The sequence below is a fragment of the Zalophus californianus genome, chromosome 14, assembly GCF_009762305.2.
Source record: "Zalophus californianus isolate mZalCal1 chromosome 14, mZalCal1.pri.v2, whole genome shotgun sequence".
Lineage (NCBI taxonomy): Eukaryota > Metazoa > Chordata > Mammalia > Carnivora > Otariidae > Zalophus > Zalophus californianus.
Window position 1 is genome coordinate 79,371,979 of NC_045608.1, and position 17,935 is coordinate 79,389,913.

General features: G+C 42.6%; 1 long non-coding RNA gene across 1 annotated transcript in view; it reads right to left on the minus strand.

The window, feature by feature from the left end:
• Positions 1–4,411: 4,411 nt before the first annotated feature.
• Positions 4,412–17,935, minus strand: part of LOC113912927 — a 36,923-nt gene continuing 23,399 nt past the window's right edge. The window contains exons 5-7 of the long non-coding RNA XR_003517039.1: positions 13,608–13,956; positions 8,204–8,309; positions 4,412–4,890 (exon numbers count right to left, since the gene is read on the minus strand). This is a non-coding gene — a long non-coding RNA (uncharacterized LOC113912927). The remainder of the gene's footprint in view (positions 4,891–8,203; positions 8,310–13,607; positions 13,957–17,935) is intronic.

Here is a 17,935-nt window from a genome sequence, read left to right on the forward strand (position 1 = left end):
CCAGAAATAGGAAGTGGGTATGGTTTGGGGCATTCAAAAAAGAGTTAACACTTGGATGACACTTGATGTTGGAAGTCAGACAGAGAAGCAGCAAAGAGGAACAAGAGGAATGGACACAACGGACAGCTGATCTCAAAATCAAAATTCACACAGAGACCTCTTTAAATACATAAAGATGCTCCAATGAAAAGAGTCCAACTTGGAGAGTAACCCTTGGAATAATATCACCTCAGTGAACTGCAAAGAGATATCTCTGTGGGGAAAAAAAAAAAAAATGACAGTCCCACCTGCCCTGAACAGTGCTATTGAGAGATTTTGAGAAATAGGTGATTCAAAGCACAATTCGAAGTCACCTCAGATTTTAAGCTAAACATATTTAATGTTAATTATATGTTTAGTACAGTTGGCATATTAGAAGTGAGTCCAATTTATGATATGGTAAAGTTAAACTTTTAATAAAACATACATATAGCCTGTAACACATTTGTGCCTATTTTATAATCAATATACAGAGTACATTTATGTCTATTTTATGACCTCTAGTATAATTTTACTATTTATATGATTATAGTGAAGGTTTATAGATGTTGTGGCTTTACATGTATTATATACTCTTAGTCTGGTCCATAGTTTCATTGGAACAAGAATGTAACCTCCAAGTCCTTAAGATTGACCCTGACTTCTGCAATAATCTGCTTTATAGCATTGTTTCCGGGGTCACAGAGCAAAAACTGAGGCCTGACCCATTTACTGTCCTTTTACATAAAATCTGATTTATTTTTATAATAAAATGGTTGGGGTTTTTGGCTGGGTTCTCTGTGAACCTACAAAATTTGAACTTTACAAAATCACACACCATGGATGTTTTCCAAAGTTTACATTTTCCAAGACGTAAATGTTTAATTAATGTCCTATTCTATTCATGTTCCACATGTTCAATGAACGTCTTGGGGCTGTGATGGACATTTCTACACTCCAATAGAGGAAGAGGCTATAATGAATGTGTACAGGAAGGAAAGGGGAGTGGAGAACATACTTGACTTGATGCTCCACTACTCACCTGGGTCAGTACCTTACACAAAAGCTGAGTGAGCCAGACTTTTCCCATCATCTCTTGCTTAGTAGGCTGCCCCCTAATGCCCGCCTCCCAACAGTGCCCTATGAGCTTAATGCTCTGCTCAGCCCATGCCCTGCCTTTGCAGGAGATGATGAAAGATGTGAGTTGAAGACAGAAATAATTCTAAATATATATCCAATTCATCCCCCAAACCCCACATGATTTGCATTTTCATGATTTCAACAATGCAGAACTCCACACTCCTGGTATTACGGGCTGGATTGTGTCCTTCCAAAATTCATATGTTGAAGTCCTAACCCCTAGCGCCTCAGATTTGACTGGAGATGAAGACTTTAAAGTGGTAATTAAGTAAAAATAAGGTCACTGGGATGGGCCCTAATCCAATATGACCGGTGTCCTTATAAGAAGAAATGAGTAGGACGCAGACACACAGAGAGAAGACCATGGGAAGACACAGGGAGAAGACCACCATCTACAACCACAGGGAGAAGCCTCAAAAGACACCAGATCTCCAACATCTCGATCTTAGAATTATGGCCCCAGAACTGTGAAGAAATTACTTCAGTTGTTCAAACCGCCCAGCCTGTGACGCTGTGTTACATCAGCCCTAGTGACTAATATACTTGGGTAAACTTGAAAAATTGACACTAACTGATGTGGAGAACAAAGGCAAAAGAAAAGCAGAAAAAAATTAAATTTCCTTACAACTTGCAGCTCGTTGACAAGTACTGGAGACAGGTAGAGCGCTCGTCCTCCAGGAGCTCAGTTGTCTCAGCGTGAATACTTCGCTAGGGGCAGAAGGCAACCTTAGCTTGACATTGGCCCAACCTCCAGGATCCTATAAATCTCCTTTAACATACAAAAAAAAAAAAATCCCTTTGGAAACTTCCATTTATCTCTACCCATCCCCCAAGATATATGTTAGCAATCATGCTCCAAATGGATGACCCACTGATAGACATCTGAAGGGTCTTGTGACTAATGTTTTACTAGACAGTAGTAGATGACCATATCTTAAGTGCAGCTAGCCCCTCCAGGCCCTGGAAGCCTTGCTTACAAATTCCTTAGAGACTTATGCTATCCCTGACCCCCTCCCAATTTGAAAGTCTCTAATCAGTCACTCCTCACAATCCCAGTGCAGCTCTTTCTGCCCACCGGCCCTGTCCCGGTGCTTTAACAAAACCACTTTTTTTGCACCAGAGATGTCTCAGGAATTCTTGACCATTCCCTCCCGAACCCCAACATTATTTCATATCACTCATCAGGAGCACGAGGTACAGGATAAAGTCCTACGCCCTTAGCATGATCTAGTAGGCCTGTTCAGGCTGAGCTGGCCCCCCAATCCCTCCCACCCCTCCCCTCAATGTCCCTCCCACCGCTTTGGCTGGACCAAGCCCTTTATCTTCCCTGACTCTGAAAGTAGACGCACCCCTTCCAGCCCATACTTTCCCATCCTGCAATGCTGCCAAATTTTCCTATGCATAAGGAGGAGGCCATCAGACTGAATTGTTCCCACTAAGCCTTAATTCTCCCAGAAATATCTCCATTGTCATGACCAGAGGCTGGCTTACCCAGATGAATCTCTAATTGGCCCCATGCTTCTTTTTGCCTCTGGGTCTTCTCATATGCTCTTGCATCTGTCTCAAATGCTCTTCACGTTCCTCTTTGCCTAGATAATACTAACATTCTTCAGAGCTTTGTTCAAACACTGCTACCTTGGGAAGTCTTCTTTGTGTCCTCCGGGCCACACCAGCCCCTATCTCTACTGTCATACCACACTGTGGGTCTTTGCTCAGTTTCGCAGGAAGCAAACTCCAACATGGAGATTTGCATGCAGGTGGTTTATAAGAGAGGGCTCTCAGTGTTGGTGCCTGTGGGGAAGCTGGAGAAGCAGGATTGGGCAGAGGGACAAGTCGTGTTGTGATACAAACAATGATAAGAAATATAGATCTGGGGTTTGTCCCTGTTTCTGGCACAGAGCTGCTAAAACCCTTGGTATTTCCTGAGTGAAGAAAGCATTAAAGGTGTCTTTTGTTATGTTAATGAGGCGACTTTTGGACCACCTAGGGATGGGGACTGGTTTCCAGGAGAACCAGATGTGAACGGAAGGTTGGAACTTTCAGTCCCACCCCATGATTTCCGGGGAGGTAAGAGGGGCTGAAGGTTTGAATTGATCACCAATGGTCAATGATCGAATCAATCACACTTTGGTAATGAAGCTTCTATAACAACCTGAAAGGACAGGTTCAGAAAGCTCCCATGTTGGTGAATACAGGGAGGTGTGAGAGAGTGATGCGCTCAGAGAGAGGATGAAAGCTCCACTCCCTTTCTGCATACCTGCATCTCTTCCATCGGGCCATTCCTGAGTTAGAGCCTTTTATAATAAACCAGTGATCTGATGAGTAAAGGGGTTTCCAGAGTTCTGTGAGATGCTTTAGTGAATTAATCAAACCCAAGGTGGGGTATGGGAACCTCTGGTTTATAGCCAATGGATCAGAAGCATAGGTAACAACTTGGACTTGTGATTGGCATCTGAAGGAGGGGGTAGGGAGACAGACTTGTAGAACTGAGCCCTTAACCTGTGGAATCTGACGCTACCTCTCAGTAGAGAGTGTCAGAATTGAGTGAAGTTATAGGATACCCAGCCGGTGTCAGAGCATTACTGGTTGGTTTTGGGGGAACCCCTCACATGCTGGAATTGGGGGTTAGAACCCCTCCACCAGCCCAATCAGAGCCCCAGCCAATCTTATGGGGACCTCTGGAGCCAATTATCCCTTTAGAATTATTCTAACTTTGGCCAAGACAGCCAGGCCTTATATTCCCATATAGATCATCAGATCAGTCATTAGCTACTGGACAGCAGGAGAAAGGGCACGATCTTGGGTTTCATATTGGTGTGTCACAAATTACCACAAACTCGTCAACTTAAAACACCACAAATTTATCACCTCACAGTTTCCATAAATCAGGACTCCAGGAATAGCCTGACTGGATCCTCTGCTTAGGGTCCTACCAGGCTGAAATCAGGGTGTTAGCCAGGGCTGCCGTTCTCCTCTGGGGGTTGGTGGTCTTCTAAGCTCATTCGGGTTGATAGTAGAATCCATTTCCTTGCAGCTGTATGACCAAGGTCCAAGTTTACTTCCTAGCCGTCAGCCAGGGCTGGCTTTCAGCTCCTAGAAGCCATCCTCAGTTCTTTGCCATGTGGCTCCATGTGCGGTTCATAGTGCGGATGTTTGCTTTCTTCCAGGCCAGCCAACACCCATCTCTATGACTTCCAATTCTCCTCCAGTCAGCGACAGCAAGATATCCTATCATGTCTGCCATGTAACAGGACCTACTCAAGAGAGAGATTATCCCATCACCTTCACAGGTCTACCCACACCATGGAAGCGCCCTCTGCATGGGGCTGGATGGCTCTCTGCAGCCTCAAGTCTCTGAGGTGGCTGACAGCAGAAGGCTAGGCACCAAGTCCCCTGCAGAAGGGGGCATCGGGAAGCTCAGCACAGCGTGACTCATCATGTGCTACCTCTGTGTGCGGTAAGACTTGTACTTTGTGGACTGCCTGCTGCCGTCGGCCGGTGGCTTGCTTGGACTTGTTTTTCACGGTTTCTCTGTAGCTGTGGTAATACTTGCTCCTGTAACATGTAAACCCTGAAACCTCAGCTCGATACAATAAACGTTCACGTCTCACTGACGTTCGGTTGGCCTGGGGCCCTGGCAGGCAGCCATCCACATGTAATGATGAGAGACTCAGGCTGGCTATGGCACGGACCCGTCATCCGCTAGACAGCAGGGTCTGGTTCCGAGCAAGTCTAACAGAGAAAGAGAGAGAGGGTGGAGAAGACACCCGTGTCTGTGTGGAAGCGACACACATCACTGCCACTCCTTTTCCACCGGCGACTAGTCCTGGGGTCCCACTTGGAAACAAGGAGAGCCGGGCGATGCAGACCTCAGTTGGGCAGCCGCCTCCCACCGAGCCTACACTGTGGAAGGGGAGCGGGACTGCTGGGTGGCTGACTGCCTCCACCATGTTCCCTTGTCCCATCCATGTCCCTTTCCCTTTTTACAAATTCACCTTATAAATTCTACTTCTGAATTCTGAAAACCACAGGAGTCTGTCACAGTAAACCGCCCTCCCCCTCCAAAAAAAGCTCATGGTGTGGTCAGCACCGAGAATGATGGGGAAGAGGGACAGAATGGGTCACTGGTCTATGTTTGCCATTTGTGAGGAGGATGCTTCCTGTAGGAGGAACACACCCTGATGAACATCCACTCCCTGTAGGGCAAGGTGGTGAAACCCAAGGACAGCAGGACACCCAGTGCTTTGACCAGCTCTCCACCCACTGGCGAAGATGGACTTTTCAATATAATTACAAGGTATTGTGAAACCCATCAAAATGGAGGTTTATAAAGGCCTGCAAGCACAGGGGTGGTGCAGGGTCTACCTTTGCCCCAAGTGGTGAAAGGCTTCTCCTATCTATTCAAGCTGAAGTTGCATAGATAAAAGGGGAAGGAAGTGCATTCCAGACCAAGAGTGAATTATCTGTCAGGTTACAACTGCGTGAAGAGTCAAAAGCTGCAAAGAATCCAAGCGTCCGTCAACAGATGGATGAATAAACAAATGTGGTATACACATAGGATGGAACACTATTCAGCCTAAAAAGGAAGGAAATCCTGACACGTCACAATGTAGATGAACCTAAAATATATTATGCCTAGTGAAATAAGCCGGTCACACGAGGCCAAATATTGTGTGATTTCACTTAAATAAATTATCTAGAATAAGCAAATTCAGAGAGACAGAAAGTGGATTTGAGGTTACCAGGGACCAGGGGAAGAGAGAGCAGGGATTTATCATTTCATGGGCACAGCATTTTTGTTTGGGATGATGAAAAAGTTTAGAAAACAGGTAGTGCACAACACTGGGAATGGAATCAATGCTACCGAATGATAGGCTTTAAAATGGCAAGTTTTATACTATTTGTATATTTTACCACCATTAAAAAAAGAAAAAGATGTGGTTATGTAAAAGAGCATAAGGAAAGGGAAGAAGTTTCTTGATGATCTCTATTTTTAAACATTGAAAATCTAATTAAAGATCAATTCAGTTCCTGGCTACAGCCCTCAGCTTCTTTTTTTCTAAATTAAAAGGGGAAGGATTGAGCAGGAACTTCAGAAAAGGAGCCACTCCGAGAAATTCATGTGCAGACCAGCTCCAGGAGGATGTTGCCTTCTTTTTTAGAGGGCTCGCCATTTGTGGGAAGCAAAAAGTCCTGGCAGCTTCAACTCTGACTTCCTCTTAAGTGTTCATTTCATTAGGCAATAGTCCATTAAATTAGATTTAATTAAAGTTGATTTGATTGATGGACTAAGACCTCATAGTGTCTCCAAAGACAACATAGGTTTGTGTCATCAATCCAAAAAACCCTCACATTTTGGCAACCACGTGGCAAAATGATTTATTTCCATGGTAAAAGCAGGCAATACTATTGATCCAACGAAACATCCCTTCAGTCGTTCCTGTGTAGTAGAGGTTCTTAACTGTTATTAAATCAGCTGTTCATTGGCTGACACATCACAAATCGAAAGTACACACACAAATCACAGGGCTGAACTTGAAGAGCCAAACCTGTTTTTATGGCACTGTGGAAACCAGAAATGGGATTTCATTCTGCTGAGGTTATCACATGGAAATAAAAAAAATGCAAAACGTCCCTCCTTTAAAAAATAATAAAGGGCATAAATCATCTCGACAGCTGACCATTACACCGCAATATTCCAGTGAGTTTTGCACTAACAAGAAACTGAATTAGATTAATAACTGTGCATTCTCCTAAGCATTTCAAGGAAATTAATTTAGCTCTTCGTATGTCTGAACAAAATGCTTTGGAAATATTAACTACCTGATTCTTACCACCAAAAAAACATTTCCTTTACACCTATTTGCACATGGGGGATTTTCTAAGCAATTCAAACTGATGGATTATATAATCTAAAAATGTAGTTTTCCTATTAAAAAGACAACCTGGAACTTATTTATTTAAGTGTCAAGCAGCACTAACTTTTTTTTAAGTTGGATTATTTCTGGTTATAAAAATGCAGGGAGGTCTCATTTCATACAAAGGATGCATCTCTGAAGACCTTGTGTAATTCAAACCTGCATAATTCAGGAACGATTTTCTCAAAGGAATAAATATAAAATAAGACAGATACATTCTCAGAGCACATTTACAAGTTGTAACATATTTTGGCTTTAAACCCGCTTTGCCTGCTCCCGACGCTATATCTAATATTTCAGAATATCATCTGCCCTTCTTCTTGGCATCTTGTCACATATAACTTCCCTTCAAAAGCTATTTATTTGGGGGCCACATTTTTCAGCGTGAGCACTTTCATTGCTATGTTATGAATACTTAAGTGACATTGTTATGGGTCATAAAAATATTTTACATGATAATAACAGTGAGTGTTAAAATAATAGCATAATAGTAAAACAAAACAAAACAAAAACAACTCACTTGCAGGAGTTCCATTGCACATAAAAAACAGCACGGTTTAGAGGATGCTGCAAAGCCAGGCTGGTATTTGTTTGTCACCTAAAGTGGCAAGCCACGTTATAAAAGTGTAAACAAGCTTTGCAATATTCATTCTGCCCATCTGCTTTGAAATTATGATTCTTGACAATTTTTAAAAAATTTGATGGGATTGACATATTTTTACCTTCATATGTGAATTAAGATTTTATTGGTATTTTTATATTCACGTTTTCAAGTTTATATACTCCCCAGGGCTGCTTCCCCCCCAGGGGATGGGGGGAAAAAAAGAAAGTGGGAAAGGGTTATTGCATTGAAGCCAGTGAACGTATTCAGAAGATGAAAGGATTTCATCTCGTACTGTGTCCCCAAAGCAGGAATTGCAGGGCTCACACTCTCCAGAGAATAAAGATCACTCAGAACCCATGTTCACCCCTAGCACCTTCCTCCCATACCTCTGAGAGGGGGCGTGGATTTAGGGTGGAAAAAGAAGTCTGTGTTTGTTTTAGTCGCCGCTGCCCAACTGAGAGGGTGAAGTCCCTCCCTCTGAGCCCAGTCTGCAGCATCTGTGTCTGCAGGGGATGCTGCTCACCTCCACGGGGCTCCTCTGCTCAGGTGGCTGTGAACAGCAAATGAACAAATGACAGTCATTCTCAATGGAGGGCAGCAGAACCAACCATCTAGGTATTAGGGGGCTTCTGTGGTTTGAAAAAAAAAACAAACATATTATTCTTTCTTAAATGGAAAAGCAAAGATAGAGTTGCCACTAGAAGAGGAAATAGACTAACTTAGTTTAAAAGAAACTTATACGTGCCCTCCTTAACACCCATCACTGGGCTAATCCATCCCCACACCCCTCACTCCTCAGAGAGCACTGGGTGTTATATGCAAACAATGAATCATGGAACATTACATCAAAAACTAATGATGCACTGTATGGTGACTAACATAACATAATGGAAAAAATAAATAAAAGAAAGTTATAATTTATTATTTCACTACTAAGAAATACACTTCTTAAAGTCATGGTGTACTTTTTCCCCTCCTTTTTTTATGCCTTATTTCTTCCATTATTACTATGACATATACCATTTTTTTAATTCTACTTTAAAAAACTTACTTAGAAGCATTTTTCATGTCATTATTTCAAATCCTTCCAAAACATAATTGGAATGGCTGATTCCTAACCCAACATTGGCCTGTTGTCTTCTATTGGTGAGCATTTAGACTGTTTTTAGAAAATCGACATTGTAAATATATTATTCTCCAAGTGTAGAGAATATTCAGAATTTTTCTAAAATTACAATATGATTTTTATTTAAAATTTTTTTAAAGATTTATTTATTTATTTGAGAGAGAGAGAGAGAGAGAGCGTGAGTCAGGGAGGAGCAGTGGAAGAGGGACAAGCAGACTGCACTGAGCGCGGAGCCTGATGCGGGGCTCGATCCCATGACCCTGAGATCATGACCTGAACCAAAATCAAGAGTCAGACGCTTAACTGACTGAGCCACCCAGGTCCCCCTACCATATAAACTGTAAATTCTTAAATTAAGAAGTTTGCTATACACTGATTAATACTCTATCACTAAATTCTTGAATTGCCTATAATTTTCAGGCCCTGGTGATCCAAAAGTAACAAAATAACATCGCTGCCCTTATGCAACTTATATTCTAAATGTTTGCCACAGTGGAGGGAAAAGCGGTGAAAAAAACAAATATCAAACAAATATATAAAACTTGGGTTGTAGGAAGTGCTATGGGAAAAAAAAATAGTAAGGTACACAATGCCAGGAGCCAAAAAGACATTTGAGTAGAGAGTTGAGGAAAATGAAGAAGTTTATGGGCACAAATATGTGGAAAGTACTGCTAGTATAGAGGACAATAAATGCAAAGGCCCTGAGGCAGGGGTTTGCTGAGAGTGTTGAAGAAATAGCAAGAAGGCCAAGAACAGCAGAAACAGTGTTACAGCTAGAAGAGTGGGCATGAATGCTATCAGAGAGAGTGGAGGTGGAGGGAAAGATGGTGTAGGGTATTTTGAATTATTATAAGGATTTTGAGTTTTACTCTGAATGATAAGGAAGTCTTGTAAAGATTTTGGGCAGTTGATAGACATGATCAGTCTTAAAGTTTTTAAGTACCACTCTAGCTTCTGTGTTGAGAATAAATTACAATGAGACAAGGGAGGAGCAGGGATGCCATTTAGGAGACTATTTGCAAAAAACCAGGGCACAAATCACGGCCACATGGCCCAGGGTGATAGCGGTAGAGATGGTGAGACATGGTTAGAGTCTGGATATATTTTGAAAGGGATTCCAACAGGATTTGCTAATGGCTGCATGTGGAATGTGACAAGAAGAGAAGAATAAAGGTTTCTTGCCTGACAAATGGAAGAATGGATCACATTTTCTGAGATGAGAACAACTGTCTGAGGAGCAAATTTGAGAAAGGGTGAGAATCAGGACTCCAATTTTGGACACATTCATTATGAGGTACCTATTAGGGTTCTGCCTCAGTTAAATAGTGCTAAATCCCAAACCACCTCAAAGCTCAATAGCTCATAGCACATGAAAAGCACAATCCAGAAAAGGAAAAAAAAAAAAAGATAAACTGGACTTCATCAAAATTAAAACCTTTTGCTGTTCAGAAATCAAAATGGCAAGCCACAGGACAGGAGAAAAAATACACAACACATATATCTAACAAAGTACTTGCATCTAGAACATATAAAGAACTCTTACAACTTCAAAAATATGAGGACAAATCACACAGTTTTATAAAGGGCAAAAAATTTGAATAGACACACACAAAAAAAGATAAACAAATGACCAGTGAACTGGGGATCTGCTCTAGTCTGACATATAAGCCTCAATTTCCCAACTTGTTCCTGGATTCCATATTTCTTCTAAGGCTTCCATACATAAGTAATTAAATTTGTTTTTCTCCCTTAACCTGTTTTATGTCAATTTCATCAATAGGACAGCCAAAAGAATACAGAAAAGTAGAGGAAAAATTTTTCCTCCCCTATATCCTCTGAGACCGCAGGGTCTACCGTGGTCTTGTATTTCTCACAGCAATAGCAGAAGCACAAAAGACAATAAATGAAAACACACACATACTCTTGAGGAGCAGGCATGGAACTTGCATGCCACTGCCTCATCCTATTGGCAAAGCAAGTGACACGGCTAAGCCCAGATTCAGCAGGGGTAGAAGGAAAAATAAACCTCGCCTCTTCAGTGGAAGAAAACGTAAAGTCTCATGGGCAAAGGGTATGGATATTAATGCAATCAACCTAAACATCCAAGTGGAGATATCACAGGGCAGTTGGAGATGTTCGTATGGAATTCAAAGGTTTGGGCTGAAGATAAAAATGTGAGGGTTGTCAAAAAGGAAGATATTTGATGTCACGTGACTAGGTGAATCCCGTACAGAGTGAATGTTGATGGATATGAATCATTCAAGGTTGGGGAGATGAAGAAGGACCAACTGTGAATACTGAAATAGGGTGCTGGTGAGGGAGGTGAAGAATCGAGAGAGAATAGTATTCTAGAAGACAAGCTCAGAAAGTGTTTTAAGGGCGCCTGGGTGGCTCAGATGGTTAAGCGTCTGCCTTCGGCTCAGGTCATGATCCTGGAGTCCCGGGATCGAGTCCCGCGTCAGGCTCCCTGCTCCTTGGGAGCCTGCTTCTCCCTCTGCCTCTCTCTCTCTGTCTCTCATGAATAAATAAATAAAATCTTAAAAAAAAAAAAAGGAAGTGTTTTAAAAGAGAGGAATGATCAGTTGTGGAGCAAGGATTGCTTCATGAACTAAAAAAAACTTTTTGACTGCTATCTGTTTCTTCTTGAGGAGCTATGTAAATGGTGGGTAGATCACTGTGCTAAACTAGGATGCGGTTAGAATCTAATAAAGAAACCTGCCCCACCACACCCACTATACCTGCAGACACATAAACGAACTGGTTAGGATTAGTTGAGCCCAGCTGAAAATGAAATCTTTTGCTGCATTCATTCATTGATGGATCCCAGGGTAATTTCCAACATTAGAGAGATCTTCACCTAACAAACATTTATTGAGGGTCTAGTTTTGTCAAACACTGCTCTAAGCAATGAGGCTATAACAGAAAATAAGATAAGTAGCTTTCCAGCTATCATAGAGTTTACATTTCAGTGGAGGAAACAGACAAAACATAAATGAGGAAACATACAAATTAGTAAGTAATTTCAGATAGTGGTGAGTGTTGTAATGATGCTAGAGCAGGATAGTGATTAGAGAATGACCAGGGGAATACTTTTGATCGTATGGTCGGTGAGGGCTTCTCTGAGGAGATGGCAATTGGCTGAGATGTGAATTATTCAAATTAGACCATTTCTTAGTGAGTTTCGTTATAGCTCTTTGACCTTCCACCACTCTTGAGCTGCCACACAGAATGGGGAGCCTAGCATCATCCCTGTTGTCCTCTCCACGGCCCCCTGGGAGCTGTAAATAAAAAGGAAGAGCAAGGATATCACTTGACTGGCCATATCCCTCTGGCATCCTGCTATCAGAGAAGTGAAGGGAGGTGCCGGGTGATACATGTACCGCATCTCCTCGAGACTCATCAGCAAATCAGATGGTAGGAATCACTGGAATGAAGACACTGGCTCAGAGGGCCTAAAGAACTTCCCCAAGGTCATCTGGTTAATAAGAGACAAAACCAGAATATGAGCAACGAGAATAGGAACCAAGGGCTGGCTGTTTCCAAAGACCACGTTCTTTCGACTAAATGACCCTGCCAGGGTGTCAAACTGGACATCGGAAAATATAAACCACTAAAAGATACAGGGCAGAACCAATTCATTTGTAAAATTCTTCTAAGGGGGCAAAAGAGAGGGAGAGCGAGATCATAATGCTGTGTTGTATTTTTAGTGATAGGCATTGAGAACAACACACACCAATTTATAGAAAAGGAAAGGAATTTGTATTCCCTGGGGCTGGGAAGTTGTTAGACATTAATAGCAAGAAAATTGTTAGGGAGATGACAGGAGGTAAAGGAAACGTCCTTGCTTTCTCCCCTGCAAAAACTCACTGCAGGAAATGTGGGAGAGAAAACAGGATTGAAATTTGAAGCAGATTTGGAGTAGGAAAAAAAAAACCACAGGAGGGAAAGATGAGAAAATTTGAAAGAAAACAATATGAAATGAAAGAATTTCAGAGTCAAAAGAAAAATAAGCTTACCTGTTGTAAGAGGAGCAGAATGGCTAATTAACAAGGGGGATAAAAATGGCCTGCAGATAATATTTATCATCTTCCCCAGTTTTCCTGTGGCTTTATTTGTGCCCATCTGTCAGCTCAATCTTTTCCAAGTGTCTGCTGCCACAAACACAGGCCATTAATTTATTGAAAATATTACTGAAATTTGATTGTTTCTGGCCTTCCTATTGTTTCATTTTTAACTTAAAAAACAAAACAAAACAACTGTGTTTATTTGTTTGCCTGTTTGTGCTTTCACTTGGTAAGTGGGGGTTATGCCCAGGCTCAGAAAAATAGTCTTCCCAAACTAAATCAAAAAGAAAGCTGGGAAAACACCCCTGTGTCTAGAAGCACAGCCATCTAAATTCTCAAAACAATTTTGCCAAGTCTACCTTCTACGTACACCCCTGGGGTGAGGCATCTATTAAACCTGAAATATTCTGACGTAAACAAAGAAAGCAATGGCAATGTTGCATTTACTTGCCTCAGCAAAGAACATAGGTAAATGGATGGTGCTTACTACAAACCCATTCAGTTGACATTAAGAAGGTAATCCATTAGACTCCCCTAAGAAATAAGTAGGAGATCCATTTAGAGGATACCCATTTTTATTTCCAAAACAGGGACAAAGAGGCTTTTTATCAACCCTGTGACAGACTAATTATGAGTCACCCCAATTGAAGCCACTAACAACTATCAAAGGAAGATAATTGCAACATTTTTAATGCGACATCATCAGATTTTTAAATCGGGCATTGAGTGCCTATTACCAGAGTTGTGAAGAAGCAATTCTGCAATGGGACTGAGGCCTTGATTTGATTTCTTCAGCTCCCCAAGCTTGCCCCCGAAGAACAGACAGGCCACCAGGAACCTCCAGGTTGTCCAACTGGCTCTGGCCCCCAGGAAGGGATTTGTGAGCATTTCACTTCAAGGAATACCACCCAGGCTGGTTGGCTGCAGATGTGAGCTGCCTGTACTTCACTCCTCAGGAAGTCTGGGTGGGAGAGCTCCCGCCTCCCGATGGGCAGGATGCTTGCCTCTTCATATCCCTGCTCACGCTGAGCACCTTTGGCCGGGCAATCACGGCCGCTCATTGGCTCCCATTCACTTGCAAGCAGCCTGGTGTGTAAGACAGGGGAGAGATGGAGAGATTGAAAAAGGGAGCAGCTTTCCGAGGCTTTGTGGGGGCGGGGAAAAACTATTTTCCCCTCTATCTATCTTAGGTTCATTGGCTGAAGCCCTTGAATCAAACTGATAAAAGACAGGTTAACAGGGCGCCTGGGTGGCTCAGTCAGTTAAGCGTCTGCCTTCAGCTCAGGTCATGATCCCAGCGTCCTGGGATCAAGCCCCGCATCGGGCTCCCTGATCAGTGGGAGGCCTGCTTCTCCCTCTCCTGTCTGCGGCTCCCCCTGCTTGTGCTTTCTTTCTCTCTCTCTCTTTCAAGTAAAACAAACAAACAAACAAACAGATCAACAACAACAAAAAACAACCCACATCTAATTACCTGTATATGCTCAGGGATTTCACAAAGAAATGAGACTCCCCTAGGCAGCCAGATGATGGAGGGTTATATACCATCTTAGGCTAAACAAAGGAAAAGGGGTTTGGGGCTTCTGGGTTGGGGAAGCAAGTTATGGGAAGGTGACAAGTAAAAATATGGTAATCAAGGGTAGTTTGGTATGGTTTGTCATGCAGACTTTAGTGGGTACCTACTCTATTGATGAGAGTTGTTAAAAGTTCTCCCCCTCCATTTGGCAACTGGTTAAGGATGAGAAGACTCAAAGCAAAACCTTATAGGATTCCAGATACGGATGACTAGACCGGGATGGGCACTGAGCTAGGGACCGATGAGGAAGTCAGGTGGATGCGAAGGGGCTGGGACTGGGGAGGAGGTCATTGAAAATTAAGTTTAGACGTAATGAATTCAAGAAGCTGGCAGGACATCCAGGTTGACTATGTTCCCTGGAAAGGAAAAATGTTAGACGTGATCAGAAGTTAAATTTTGAAATTCATTTCACTTGTGTTGAAGTGAGGGCTGAAGCTTAGAAATGAGTGAGAGAGCCAGATATGCAAATAGAGAATTAAAACTGAAGTATGAAATCCTGGTCAACACTTAGCATTAGGCACCTGGAGGAGGAAGAGAAGCCAGAAGAGGAGTGAGAAATTGCCAGAGATGAGACAGAGAACCAGGACCCCACAGGATTATAGTATTTTAAATATGACTGTGTTTATTTTCTGGTAACAAAATGCCAGAAACTGAATGGCTTCAAACAACAGAAATATATTATTTCACAGTTCTGAGGGCTAGAAGTCCAAAACCCAGGGCTCAGCAGGGCCATCCTCTCTCTGAAGCCTGTAAGAGAGAAGCCTTCCTTGCTTCTTCTTCTTGCTTCTGGTGGTGACCAGCAACCTGCGGTGCTCCTTGCCTTACATCTGCAGCACACGCATCTCTGCCTCCGTCGTCGTGGGTCATTCTCCCTGTGTGTCTCTGTCTCTTTTCTCCTAAGGACACTGGTCATATTGGATTAGTGCCCAACCTAATGATCTCATTTCAAATTGATTACCTCTGCAAAGACCCTATTTTGAAATAAGGTCCCATTCACAGGTAGTAGGGGTTAGGATTTCACATATCTTTTGGGGGACACAACCTGTAACAATTAGCAATCTCAAAGAAGGAGAAAATAATTGGTATCTTATGCTTTTAAGGAGGCATACAATGACTGAGAGAGGGTCATTTTGAGAGCTGATGAGTTGACATTACAGTACAGTGGTGGTAATGCAAGCCAGCTTTTAAGAGCGGAAGAATAAAGTAAAAGAGGCAACAAGTATGGCCTGCAATTTAGAATGTGGCCGGAGAAAGCAGTGGGGTAGGCCTGGCAGCATGAAGAAGCCTGTCTTCAGTTCTTGGTACCACTACGGGCCCAAACACAGAAGTGCCCTTACCCAGATCCCTTCCACATTGCTCTGTCATTTCCCTGCTTCAGAGTTCGTGCGCTCCTGGGGGGCACCCACAAACGTCCTGTTTCCTGTCTGAAGGCCACCCTGACTCATTTTTAGGGCTTAGAAAATTAATGTGCCAGTGAATGAATAGCCCTGGGACCCAGCCCCGCCTCCCCCCCCCCCCCCTTCTTGTAAGGCTTTTTGGTGACTCACTGGTCTGGTATTCCCAAAGGAAGACAGAAGATTTTCCTAAGATTATTATATTTTTAAGGTTTAAACATGAGGACTATGTAACTAAGGCTATACGCTTTTATTTATTTTTAAAGATTTTATTTATTTATTTGACAGAGAGAAAGACACAACAAGAAAAGGAACACAACGAGGGAGAGTGGGAGAGGGAGAAGCAGGCTTCCCACTGAGCGAGGAGCCCGATGCAGGGCTCGATCCCAGGACCTGAGCCAAAGGCAGACGCTTAATGACTGAGCCATCCAGGCGCCCCGCTATACGCTTTTAGACAGTAGAATGATTCAGCCCAAAAATTCCTAGAGAGTGTGCAAGGAGAGGGGGATCAGATGTACAAGCCCAAGCAGGAAAGTTTGGGAAGTGTTGAGGACCCAGGCCAGGGACATAAAGTAGGACCCAGCTTAAGGACATAGACAGCAGCAGGATCCAGGCTACGAAGCAAGACCATTGCCCACAAGGTGGGTACAGAGTCTCCCCACAAAGGGCCTCCCTCTAACATGGGAGGATGGATTACAGATTCCGTTCCAGGATCATCTGCCCTGCTTTTCCTCCTCTGGGACCTAATTTGTTATACATCTTCCTTATACTAAAAAAAAAAAAAAAAAAAAAAAGGCCCTGCTGATACACTAGCTCCAAAATTGTGTTCATTCTCTCCATGTAACATAAATGTGTGTTAACAAGGAACACATATCTGGTATATGCAGAAGACTCAAAAGTGAAGAACTTCAAGTTGGATCAAATCTTGCATACATATAGGCTCTGAAGGGGTCCAGAATAAGCCACCATGGCATAAAAATTATTTTGAGCCAACGACATCTGGGTTCCTGAAATCCCTTATCTGCCTAAAAGCAGAGTTTCCCAAAAGAACTTAACTGTCATAAATCCCCTCCCCAGAGCAGCTCTAATTTTCTCTTCCTAGAGAATAGAAGTTGGCATCACACCCAAAGAGGCATTGCCATGAAACTCTCCTACCACCCAAATATTTTCCTAAGCGCTCATTTATCTTTCAAAAACTTCCTTTGGTTTTCTATCAGTGCCCTTTATCCATTCCCCACTAAGAAGGCATTTGTTTTCCCAGAAGTGTCCCTCTGTCTCTCCCCATTCCCTGTTAAAATGATATGTAAGCCCCAAATTCTGACGGCCTCCCTGAGCCGCATTTCTCTGCAAACTCCCATGCATACATATGTAATTAAATCTGTTTATTCCTCTTGCTAATCTCTTTGTCAGATTAATCTGCAGGCCCTCAATGGCTAAACTTAAGAGGGTAGAGGAAAAGTTTTTCTTCCCTGACCGTACTTGGGAAACATTTGCATTCCAGACCGTGATAAAAGAGAATTACTCTTGGCTCAGTTGACTCCAAGGATAGAATTAAGTCAACTTAGGGAAAAGCTTGGGAGCTGATACTCAGGGTTGATCAGATTTCCCCTAGAGGGAAAAGACATATTACTACCACTTTTCTCCAAGACTTGTAGATGCCCCCAATCATAAAGCAGCTGTCTGTACGGGAGGATTCACCAGCTGTCTTGGCTAACCAAACAATGGAAGCCCGAATAATGACCCTCAAAGATATCCAGATCCTATTCCCTAGAACCTACAAATGTTACCAAATATGGCAAAAGGTTTTTTTTTTTTTACAGGTATGATTCAGTTAAGGATCTTAAGGAGATTATCCTGCATTATCTACACTTTTACACAGGCACTGAATGTAATAAGAATCATAAGAGGGAGACACAGGGAGATTTGACTACATAAAAGGAAGAGGGTGAGGTGAGGTTGGCAACAGAGATTGGAGTAATGTAGCCTCAAGCTAAGAAATTCTTGCAGCATCTAGAAGACAGAAGAGACAAGGAACATATTGTCTACTGGATTCTCCAGAAGTAACTAGCCCTGCCAACACCTGGATTTTAGTCTCATA